The sequence below is a fragment of the Myotis yumanensis genome, unplaced genomic scaffold (genome assembly GCF_028538775.1).
Source record: "Myotis yumanensis isolate MYYU_CA2020_CCGP unplaced genomic scaffold, mMyoYum1.0.hap1 SCAF_2, whole genome shotgun sequence".
NCBI lineage: Eukaryota > Metazoa > Chordata > Mammalia > Chiroptera > Vespertilionidae > Myotis > Myotis yumanensis.
In genome coordinates, this window is record NW_027223753.1 from 151,216,703 (window position 1) to 151,229,250 (window position 12,548).

Sequence of the window (12,548 nt, forward strand, 5' to 3'; positions counted from 1 at the left end):
TTCTTTGTCTCGGCATTTTTTATGCTTCACTGTAGATAGAGTGCCTTTCTGTACTAAGTATCCCAATTACCTGAGGTAGACACTCTTGGGGCACCCCCTTGTGGGCTTTGTGCACAGTCTTGTTGTGGTTAAGCCTTGATTGTTGTAGTTATCACTGGGAGGAATTGACCTCCAGGCCAATTGGCTGTGAGAATCAGCTGTGTCTGCAGTGGGAGAACTTCTGTGCTGGAGACACCCCTCTGGGGCTAGACTTGCTTCGATGGGGCTTTGGTGCTCACTGAGTCTGCCACCTGAGTGTGTCTTTTATGGTTCCACAGAGCTGCAAACTGGATGGTCCCACTCTGACCTCTGGGCTTCCTGGCTCCTGGATCTCTAGGGAGGTGCTAATCTAGCCTTTGCCTGAAGCTATCCAGCAAAAGTCTCCCTGCAGGGCTTGGGCGGGGTGGGTCCCACGGGATCAACAGGGCGGGGTTAGCAATTATGGCTGCTCTCAGTCTTGCCCTCAGAGGCTCTGCTTCTCAGTGTCCCAGTAATCACTGCAAGCCCCATGGAGAGAAAGCTGCCCTAGGGTTCTGAGCGATGCCAGATAGTCCTGCTTCTCCCGTATGAGTCTGGGTCCCTAGAGACTCGCCAGGAACTGGAGCTCAGAGCCTGAGACTCCCTCCCGATTGAAAACGACAACCGCGCCCTCAGCAGCCAGCCCGCTCAGCATGCACTCCGAACCTTAGTATTTTACTTCAGCACTGCGCCTCCTCTGAGCCTCGGTATGCTTTTCTCTTTCCTCCTAGTTGTAGAACTTCCACTCAGCCAGTCTTCCTGTGGTTCTGGATGATGTTCGTTCCGTCTTTTAGTTGTATTTTTGAAGTGGTTGTTCGAGGCAGCAAACTCTGGTGTTTACCTATGCCGCCATCTTGGTTTCTCCCCGCCAACCAGTGGCTTTTAAATAGTTTCTTAGTTGCTCTTGTTCATCATGCTTAATCACCTTCCTCTTGCTACAGTTTCTGGATCATGCCAATTGAGGTATATCAACGCCACGTGGACTTGATGGCCAGCCGCTTCTGCACTGCCTTCAACACCTTGCATTCTGGTGCTTTGTTTCCCCCATTCTGTTGTGTTGCTTCCAATTTCTCAAGTCATGCCCTCTGCCTGGTCTTGAAGTATGTGTTTGTGCTTACTTGGCAAATCATGCTCATCACAGCTGTTGTTTAGCAATGCTTTGATTCACCTTGGTCAATTTCCTAACACAATTGGTCAGTTCAAACTTTCTCCATTCTTTCACTTTACCTCCTGACCCAGAGTTTGAAAACAATCTCACATACTAGTTTATTGAAGTGATGGGACCTGCAGGAGCCTGAATACTCCATCTCTGCATCCCTCTTCCTCCAGATATGTGGAGGCAAGGTTGTTTGGAGGTTTCATTTGCCATTTATAAGACTCATCATCCCTTTATCAGAGGGCCTATATTCTTCGAGATTTTACTACCTCAAATTTCTATCCTTCTGCAATTTTTAGATACCATCAATTTTTCTCTCCCCTTTTTCTCTCCCCCTTAACCAATAAACAAAGAAATCTATGTCATTGCTTTAATAAATCAACAAACACACTTGTTCATACTTCTCCCTCCAGTTTTCATCTCATTTTTATTTTATCTAAGGGGAAGTCCACCATGAATTCTAACTTTGCTATGACTTGCTCACTTCTTAATCTCTCCTCAACCCTTTTCTACCCTTCCCCTCTGTATTGTCCCTCTGGGAAAGGCACCATGACTTTGGAGCCTTCTCTTAATCTAATCTCTTAGTTTCTCTGCAGTGTTTCATGCTCTAGCCACTGCCTCTGTCCTGACACTTCCTCTTCCTCTCACTTCTTTAGTACTCTGTGTGCCACTGTTTCTTCTCCTATTGCTATCTCTCCATCCAGAGTACACATAAGAGCATTTCTCAGGATTCAGTCTCTGCATGTTCTTCCTTGGAGATGTCTTCACCCTCAAGGCTTCAGCTATGACCATCTCTCAGCAGGGTCATACTGTCCCACTCCCAATTGTTTATTGGATTTTCCACTTGTCCTACTGTTACTTAAAACTGAAAATATCTCAAATTGATTTATTCCCCTGCCCCAAACTATTTATTTCCTATTCTACTAACTTCAAACCTCAAAATCACTGCCCATTATCTCTATATATAAAAGCCTAAGCGACCAAAGGACCAAACAACAGAACAACTGGTTGTCCAGTCGCTATGATGCACACTGATCACCAGGGGGCAGACACTCAACACAGGACTTCCCCTGGTGGTCAATGCACTCCCACAGCGGGAGCGCCACTCTCCTGTCCGACGGGTGCCAGACACCAGATACAGGGCTCACAGCTGGCCCCTGCAGCCTCCCAGGCTGTGGCAGTGGCAGGCACAAAGGGGCTGGAATGAGCAGGAGCAGCAGGCAGTGTTGGACTGCCAGTTTCTTCCCGATCCCTGCAGGCTACGCTGAGGGACCCCACTGGTGCACGAATCTGTGCACTGGGCCTCTAGTTAACTATAATACCCCATCAGTCATTGAAGTCTCTGGTTCCTTTAGCTCAGTGGTTCTCAACTTTCTGGCCCTTTAAATACAGTTCCTCATGTTGTGACCCAACCATAAAATTATTTTCGTTGCTACTTCATAACTGTAATGTTGCTACTGTTATGAATCGTAATGTAAATATCTGATATGCAGGATGGTCTTAGGTGATCCCTTTGAAAGGGTCGTTCGACCGCCAAAGAGGTTGCGATGCACAGGTTGAGAACTGCTGCTTTAGCTCAATCCTCTATTCCATATATTCAGTTCCTTGGCCACCATCCTACTTCTGGCTCTTATCCCAGAATGGATGATTTAAAATCATCCATTTGGATGATTGAAAATAATCTATTCAAATACTATTGTTAAATGTACTCTTCTATTAAAAACATTTAATGGTCCCCCATTATTATTAACTAGAGGCCCGGTGCACAAAAATTTGTGCACTCGGGGGGTCCCTCAGCCCGGCCTGTGCCCTCTCGCAGTCTGGGACCCCTCAGGGGATGACCACCTGCTGGCGTAGGCCTGCTCCCTGGGGGATTGGGCCTAAGCTGGCAATCAGACATCCCTCTGGCAGCCCAGGAGCCCTCAGGGGATGTCCACTTGCCAGGAGGGAGCAGACCTAAGCTGCAGTCGGACATCCTTAGCGCTGCTGAGGAGGCAGGAGAGGCTCCCACCACCACCGCTGTACTGGCAGCCATCAGCCTGGCTTGTGGCTGAGCAGAGCTCCCCCATATGGGAGCGCACTGACCACCAGAGGGCAGCTCCTGCATTGAGCGTCTGCCCCCTGGTGGTCAGTGTGTGTCATAGTGACCAGTCATTCCCAGTCTTTCTGCTGTTAGGGTCAGTTTGCATATTACCCTCTTACTATATAGAATAGAGGCCTGGTGCACGGGTGGGGGCCGGCTGGTTTGCCCTAAAGGGTGTCCCAGATCAGGGTGAGGGTCCCGCTTGGGTGCCTGGCCAGCTTGGATGAGGGGCTGATGGCTGTTTGCAGCTGGCCACACCCCCTTCAGGGTGGGGGTCCCCACTGGGGTGCCTGGCCAGCCTGGGTGAGGCCCGTTTTCAGGCTGGCCTGCAACTGAAGCTCCCAGCTTCTCCTTTTATTCTTTTTTTTAATTCTGGGATTTATTTACCTTCTATAATTGAAACTCTGTTGCCTTCACTGGCGCTCCCAGCTCTGAGGCCGCAGCTGGCTGAAAGCAGGTATCTGGGGTTTGTTTGGCTTTTATAATTGAAACTTTGTTGTCGTCCTGCTCGCTCCAGCTCTGAGGTCGCGGCTGGCTGAAAGCAGGTATCTGGGATTTGTTTAGCTTCTATAATTGAAACTGTTGCTTTCAGAGCTGTTGCTTTCGGAACTTAGAGCTGGGCCGCTGTAGGCAGGGAACCTTGGCTTCCTCCATCACTGGAGCAAGCAAACCTCCTGCTCGCTTCAGCTGCCTGGCTGCCACCATCTTTGTTGGCTGTTAATTTGCATATCTTGCTGATTAGCCAATGGGAAGCATAGCGGAGGTACGGTTAAATACCCTTTTGTCTTTTATTAGATAGGATTATTATGATTACTACTTTACAGAATGAAGTCTAACATTTAAGACTTTTTTTAATTAGATCCCAATTTTGTTGTCCCCTCTGTTTCTCCCTCTACCGTATTTTCCTTAAAAAAACAAATCACTCCAGCAAACTGTTCTGCTCATAAGATCCCAAACACTTTGTTCTCTTGGATCAACACACAGTTGTCTTGTCCTTTCTGATGCAGTCATCCTTCTTGCTCTCACCTCTTCTAACCTTCCTTCAAATTCCAATGTAAGTCCTATCTTTTAGAAAACCATTCCTCAACCATCTGAAGCTAAATTAATCTCTTCTTTTCATAAACTCCCTTTAACTTCCATAAACCTGTGGCAAACTTCTACTTTAGCCTAAATATAAAATATTGTAAATCTCATATGTAAAATTACAGTATATATTTTAAATTATTGCTTAATTTTTATATATGTTATTGCTTAATTTTTAGATTTGGACTTTTCTATGCATTTATTTTATTTTATTTTTTTAATATATATTTTATTGATTTTTTTACAGAGAAGAAGGGAGAGGGATAGAGAGTTAGAAACATCGATGAGAGAGAAACATCAATCAGCTGCCTCCTGCATGCCCCCCATTGGGGATGTGCCCGCAACCAGGGTACATGCCCTTGACCAGAATCGAACCCGGGACCCTTGAGTCCACAGGCCAACGCTCTATCCATTGAGCCAAACCGGTTTGGCTATGCATTTAAATATAAGTTAAAATTGAGTCCCAAGCCTGTGGCTTATGAGAGCAGACACCTTGGGTAAGATTACCTATGTTCAGGTATGGATATTTTGTTGTAATTCTTTCCAAACAAAACCTTATTTATTGGCCATCAATGGAACTATATATACCTTACCTTCTCTTTTATTTTGCCTTTTCTTTAGCAGGTAGGAAAGAAGCAAGGTAGACAGCTAGTTGTATGTCAAGTAACCTCATTTATTATACAACTAGAGGCCCGTTGTACGAAGAGATTTGTGCAATAGGCCTTCCTTCCCCTGGCTGCCGGCACCTGGGACCCAGGCCGCAGCAGAGAAGCCAAGCCTCTTCAGTCTTCAGTCTTCAGTCTTCACTCCGGCCGGAGCCTTCAGTCTTTGCTCCACGCCTGTGTATGCAAATTAACCGCCATCTTTGTTGGTTTAATTTGCATAGTTGCTCTGATTGGCTGGTGGGCATAACGGAGTGACACCAATCTGCATGTTTCTCTTTTATTAGTGTAGACGGCTAATTTCTTTCTTCATGATGAAGTAACTCCACTGTTTAAAGCAAAAAATAACAAACATTCTGATTCAAGTGCTAGTTGAAGTTTACAGTGGACAGACAGCTTTAGTATATCTCAATCATGAGTTAATTTACTATTTCTGAGCACCTTCTACACTCATTTACCATAAGGGAAAGATATGAGAATGATAGATACAAATACATCTTTTTTCCTTGTCTGAGAAAACAAAATCTTTATTCCTGAGACTTTGCTTCTCTAGTTCAGATTAGCATCAGTCCATCTTTACAAAGCTCTCCATTTCTTGTTGTGAAGTACTATCTTGTGTCTCAGTGTCAGTGGACCAGCAACAGGGCATCACCTGGCAGCTTGTTAGAAATGTAAAATCTCAGGACACTCTCACAGTCATTTCCTTCTCATTTTCATGATCTTGCCAGTTAATTCACTCTCACATTAAAGTTTGAAAAGCACTGAAATAAAGCAGATTTGGTGAGCAGACATCAATGCACATTCACCTCAAGTGGCTTGAATGTGAAGCTTGTTGAATCTGCAGCAATCTTAAAGTGATATGAATGGTGATGGGTTGACAATATAAGGTACCTGCCTTTGTAGACCAGAGCCCTGCTCTGGGCAGTGTCTTCCCAATAATGCCCGAGTGTAAGATCTCTGAAAGAGATGCCTGAAGACTTACTGGGAAATTGCTCCAAGGTTACATCCATCTTGTAGCCCTCACTTGAAGGTATGGTCACATTGCCCTCTTTCTGGACCTTCTCTCTCTGCCTTTCTACAGATTTCTGGATTTGACAGGCTGGAGTGTCTTCCTGCTACTGCTGTTGTGACTCCTCTCAACATGTCCCAAGGCCAGGCTCCAGGACCAGAGCTCTGTAACCCAGGCTCCCAGGGAGGGAGGGACAGGAACTCTGTGACCCAGGCTTCAGGAACCCTGTGACCCAGGCCCCCTGGGGAAGGAAGGGACAGGAACCCTGTGACCCAGGCTGCAGGGAACTGGAATTGCTCCAAAGGCTGTTTCCCTCTAGAGTACCATCTTCCTTTGTCTTGACTGTGTCATCTTTCTCAAACCCAATCAGGAGAAATGTAATCGCTTTAAGCATTGTGTTTGGTATAGCTATGGGCATCTGCTAGTTTCTATTAGGCTTTTCTGAAGTATATCTTCATTTTGAATGGGAGAGAGAGAGAGAGAGAGAGAGGGAGGGAGAGAGAGAGAGAGACTGGTACTCATATAAAAGACCAAAGACCAGGAACAGGCAAACCATTTTGGTGTGATGCTGGCTTCTCCTTACCCCTGAAAACCACCAGTGACCTTAAATGTTTCTTTACTCATGCATCCATTCTCAGCAAATATTAGTGAGCTCCTACTTGTGCCAGCTGTTGGTCTATGAAATGCCGACATGTTGGTGAACCAAACAAAGCCTCTTTGTCCTGTTATGAGAAATATTTGGGGTAGGAAGGAAGGGGAGAGAAAGAACAAAAATTAGTAAAACAAAATCCCTGGCCTCAAGTCTCCAGAGTAAGTGGAATGATCTAGGCAGGGACAGAAGAAGGAAGAGGGCGAGCTGTGGGAAATTAGAGTAGAGCAAGGCAAAGGGTAGAGAAGAATTCGAGAGGACATGGGAGTGGTAGGGGATGGGAACCATAATCCACTGCCTCAGCCACAGCCAGTACAGTGCAGCGGGCTCCTCCCAGGTCGGTGGCCCAAGAGGGTGCATTTGTTCTTTGGAGGGAGAGCTGCAGAAGGAAAACACAGAGGCAACGAGGCACCTGGGAACAAGAAACCTTCTGAAGAGAGGGAGTTAGGACTCAGATTATAGCAAAGATATACATTGGAAAAGCTCTGTAATTTTCAGAGGTTCTAAGGACATGTCAGAGCCCCCAGCTCTCAGAGTTCTCACAGTCCTGTGCAATATTCACACAAACACCTCAGTGTGTGAACATGTGTATATGATGTGTTTGGGGATCATGGGGGCATAGCGCTTGGGCAGAGGGAAAGAAAGAGGGGACAGCCATTAAGAGCCTTGCTGAGAAAGGTATTTCTTGTGCACAAAAAAGAATCAGGCCCCTCACTCCCTACTGAGCCCATTTCTCCTGCCTTTACCGAGCTGTCAGGCATGAATCCCTGTAGCATTCCGTAACTAATTGACAGTAATGGGGGCCATTGGGAGCCTGAGAATACGTGGCATTGCCCGGCATGCACTGGAAAGAAGGGGGGCTCTCGGGGAAAATAAAGGCTGTCTTGTCAACTTTTTTTTTTAAATTGAAGGTAGGAGGTAGAAAGTAGGAAGGAGCAGATTTAGGCAAACTTCTACTTTAGCCTAAAAACAAAAATAAAAAATTGTAAATCCCATATCTTATCCTGAGCTAATACCCCAGGATACTAAGTTTGCTGCAGAGAAGAAGCAGATGGAATTTCAATTAACCCCGGGGCCCCCTGTGAAATCTATATTGTACTCTCTGGATTTACAACATATTGTAATATATGACTGCAGGCTCCAGAGATTCCATCACAAATCAACCCTCTTTATTCTGGAGTTCAAAAAACAGCTACAAAGACCCACTTCAGAATCAAAAGTGGCCAACTTTTTAATAACGCCATCCTCAGAGTTGAAATGAAATTTTAAATGTTATGATAAACTCTTACTTATTGAGCAGTCTCGTGTTTTTATAATAGGGGACATTTATTTTTCACCCTTCCATTAATGATGATGTTTATGTGCTAGAACTGTTTAAGCCAAATAGAAAATTGGAAAAGATACACCATTATCACACCTTCAAAAATGATTCACCACAGACCCCTGGTAAATGATCTTCCAAGGATCTTTATATTCTAAACATTCTTACCTTTCTAGAATGTAGTCTTTAATAGTAAAGGCATTCAAAATAAAAATAAAGCAGTTAGCTCTCTGTGACTATCACATGAAGTTGTAACCATTGAAATGACTTTTAAAAATTCCAAGTTGTTTTTTAAAACCAGAATCGCTTATCACATACCTACAAACTTATGGTTTTGACTTTTATTTTTTCTTGTCTTGTATTATTGGCCTTGCCTTTCTGCATTTGTTCTTCATTTCAAATATATTATTTGCATAAGCATTCAGCTTTCCACACACAAAACAGCTTTCAAAGTTAATTTTGGCTTTTTGATCGTAAGAATCTGTTTTTAGCACATTTTTCTTAGCAGACTACTTTTCCCAAACATCATATTTCACCTCAAATCCTCTTAACCTTCTGCGGAGATGCGTTTTCTCCCTGCAGCAAGCTGACCCTACTCCCCTGTTTGCTGCTCTGTTGTCCAGTCCCATTTTACAGAGGATCCGGCAACTCCAGGGAAATATCTTAGGAAATCAGATAAGCAAAGTTCCTGGACTTTGAGAAAAAGTCATTTTGGAGAAGTAAAACATGCCTTTTTATAAGAAGATTCAGAGTTAAATATGATAAGGGTCTCCCTCTCTAAGGTGACCACGGGAAACTGAGGACTAGAGAGCTATCCTCAGAAACACAGTCTATCAGAGTGACAGATGTTGAGAGCTGGCAGGGATAAGAAGAGACATCATTCAGGCAGCTAAGAGATAGATGTGTGTGCCTACTTTTCATTTTCACAGAACTAAATGAGCAGACTTTACCAGTAAAGAGTCAGTCTCAGGCACATTTCTCTCCAAATTGTCAGGATGGCAGAGTTCTCCAGCTGCTGCTCTTTCCTCACCGAATGCATAGCCTTGGAGGAGCGCATCAGGGAAGTCTTGTTTCTCCCCGTGTCTACCAGTATATGGCTAGACCAACAGGGTCCATTATGTGGTGCAGACATCTATCCAAATTGAGCAGAGAGGCCTTGGTGTGGCTCAAGGACGAGTGGGGGCCACAAGAGAACCCAAGGAACTGGTCAACCAACTCTTCCAGAAGGTTTGGAACAGTGATTCCAAGGTTGGAAGATGGTCCTTGTAATGGAACAAACCCCTCTTTTTAGTGATGTTGGTTTATCCCGTTAACCTATTCTTTAATCAGAAAAAGCTATCGTATTTTTAAATAGGCTGAACATTTGCCTGTTTTGGATGTCTTAATATTATGCAAAGATCATTTTAATGTAATTAGTAAGGCTTATTTCCTCATATGAACAGAAACATGGATTTACTATTAAACCCAGACTAACATTCATTTAACCTGTCTCATTTCCATCCTAGATATCATTTATTTTGGAAAGAACAAATATGTGGTTACTTAAAAATATATAGTAACCAATTATGAAGAGTGACTGGGTCTTTGTTTGCTTTTTTTACTTTTTGTGTGTATTTGTCACATATGAATAATTACTTACCATATGCCAGGCAGTATTCTAAATGTTTTCTATGCATCAATTATCCAATCATCACAATATTCTATGAAGTATTGTCCTCCTTTCCAAAGAGAGACTATTAATGACATAAACAGTGTTCTGAGTATATGGTTGTTTCTCAGAGATCATTGGCCAAGCATCCAGTTCAGTGATGGTCTGTACATTTGCATAGCTGAAGGTGACGTATCGTTTAACCTTGTACGGTCCTTCTTCTCTCTTCCTCGCCCTAACTTCTTCAAGTCTGCCCTGAACTCTATACTATTTACAATTTTTCATTTTAAGACTCTCATATTTGTTTGGCAATTTCCCTTCAGGTCATCCCATTTTTATCTTTTATCCTATTAATTTCCTATTCCAACAGCACCAGATCTGAAGGCAAGATAAAAGGAAAAGGAGAGGATAACATCGGAGATGTTCTGAAGTCACCTGGTTTAAGCTTCATGATCAGATAAAGTGGAGAAAGTACACCGAATAACTCAGCTAAAAAAATAGATGGTTGATGATATTTTTTTGCTATTACGTTTTTTAATTTTTCCTTGTGTTGTTTTTTTCTGGGTTGGTTTTCCTATTTGATCCTATCTTTTCCTGAAGATTCAAGCCATGATTGTTTTTCATCACTTTGCTAAATCAAGGAAAGTGCATACATTACACCAAACAATCTTTCAGTTAGATCTTACACATTAGTTTTTCCCAAAAGTTTTTACTGACAAGCCTTTCCCACAGATATCTATTACCTTCTTTGAATTCTCTTGGCACCTACATATATAGACAGTACCTCACCGCCAAGCCCTTGTTTATTATCTTGGCTTGGAACTCTTCTCTTCTTGTAACTGACACACATCTTAGCTTCAGAACAAGGTTGCAAGGGAAAGAGTTATTCTTTTTCTTTGCAAATTCTGCAGTCTTATTTTGTAGGCCAGACACATTTGTTGAGCAAAATTAGGGGGTGTTATAATATATAAATGGCATATTTCTCTGAATTATGGTGGCTGCATACAAGAGCACTAAAATGATTGGGATCCTGGGCCAAGTAGACAAAGTGTCACAGCAAAAATAGGAGAAAACCTGGTCTGGACTAAACCAGAGTCTGGATGTAGAAAGATAATCTTAGGTGAGGACAGGCACCCAGATTGCAGCAGGGATGAGAGCTGAAGTCTAGTGTGAGCCCCTGTATAGAGGTGGGACCATAAGAGGAAGATGGCCTAGGATTTCGGAAGATGCTGAAGTTACAGACCAGCAGTAAGACTGGGTTTTCTCTCAACCAGAGAAGAGGCAGTCTCTGTAATTTCTGTAGAGAAGAATCCAGGAGAAACATCTGCTCTGGGAATTGAACGCAAACCCATGCAACAGCAGAAGTGAAAATGTTCAAAGGAAAGCATTGATGCGGTTGAGGGACTGGCCAGTAATGTTTGATTGAGCTATTATGATGAAACAGACTCCAGGATCTCATTTTTGTGGTTTCAACAACTCTCCACCCATGCTCTGCAGACTTCTCTCCTTACCATAAGCATGAGTTTTGACCTTTCGTTCTCTTTGTCTTTGAAAGCTCGGAGGAAGTCACTGTTTAAGGAGGGTCAGATTCTGCTAGTGAGAGTAGAGTCGCACCCAGGAGACAGTCCTGAGCTTGCTTTGGCCCCTTTGCAATGAGCCACTCCGGCCCCACAGTATTACTATTTCAGGCTGTATCTATTTCTGTTTATCAGCAAGTTGTTTTCATCTTCAGAAGTCATTTCTGCCTGCCATTAAGATTGATAAAATAAATAGGCATTTATGTAGGTTCTTTCTAACAAGCAGCTAAAGGTAAAAAATGACAAAACATGAATGGAAGGCACACAGTTCCCATAAACTCCCCAATTTCCTCTCCTCCTTCCTCCACAGTTTTTCCTATCATTAGCATTTTGTATTGGTATGATGCATTTCTTACAACCAATGAGCCAATCTATACTCAAAAACGCCTAGGTGGCCCTTGCGCCCTCATGTCATCACAAGATAGCTGCCCCCATGTCATCACAAGATGGCCACCCCACATCATCACAAAAGGGCCACCATAAGATGGCCACCACAAGATGGCCAGCAGGGGAGGGCAGTTGTGGGTGATCAGGCCAGCAGGGGAGGGCAGTTGGGGCTGAACAGAGCAGCAGGGGAGGGCAGTTAGGGGCGGCCAGGCTGGCAGGGGAGGGCAGTTGGGGGTGACCAGGTATGTGGGGGAGGGCAGTTGGGGGCAACCAGGCCTGTGGGGAAGGGCAGTTGGGGGGACCAGGCCTATAGGGGAGGGCAGTTGGGGGTGACCAGGCCTGAATGGGAGGACAGTTGGGGTCCATCAGGCTGGCAAGGGAGCAGTTAGGTGTCAATCAGGCTGGCAGGGGAGTGGTTAGAGGGTGATCAGGCTGGCAGGCAGAAGCGGTTAGAGGGTGATCAGGCTGGCAGGCAGGTGAGTGGTTAGGAGCCAGCAGTCCCATATTGTGAGAGGGATGTTGACTGCTGGTTTAGGCCCAATCATGCAGGGACATCCCCTGAGGGGTGTTGGACATCCCCCGAGAGGTCCCAGATTGGAGAGGGTACAGGCTGGGCTGAGGGACACCCCTCCTCCCCAGTGCATGAATTTTGTGCACTGGGCCTTTAGTATTTATACATACTAGCACTTATTAATGAAAGTCCATAATGTATATCAAGGTCCACTCTTTCTGTTATATATCCTGTGTTTTTGACAAATGAATAATGAAAGTCATCTACAATGACAGTCTCAAAGAGAATAGTTTCACTCTTCTGAAAAATCCCTGTGCTCCACCTATTCATCCCTTCTTCCATTTCTCCTCCCTTCCACATGGGGCAATCACTGTTATCTTCACTCTATCAATAGTTTTGCCTTTT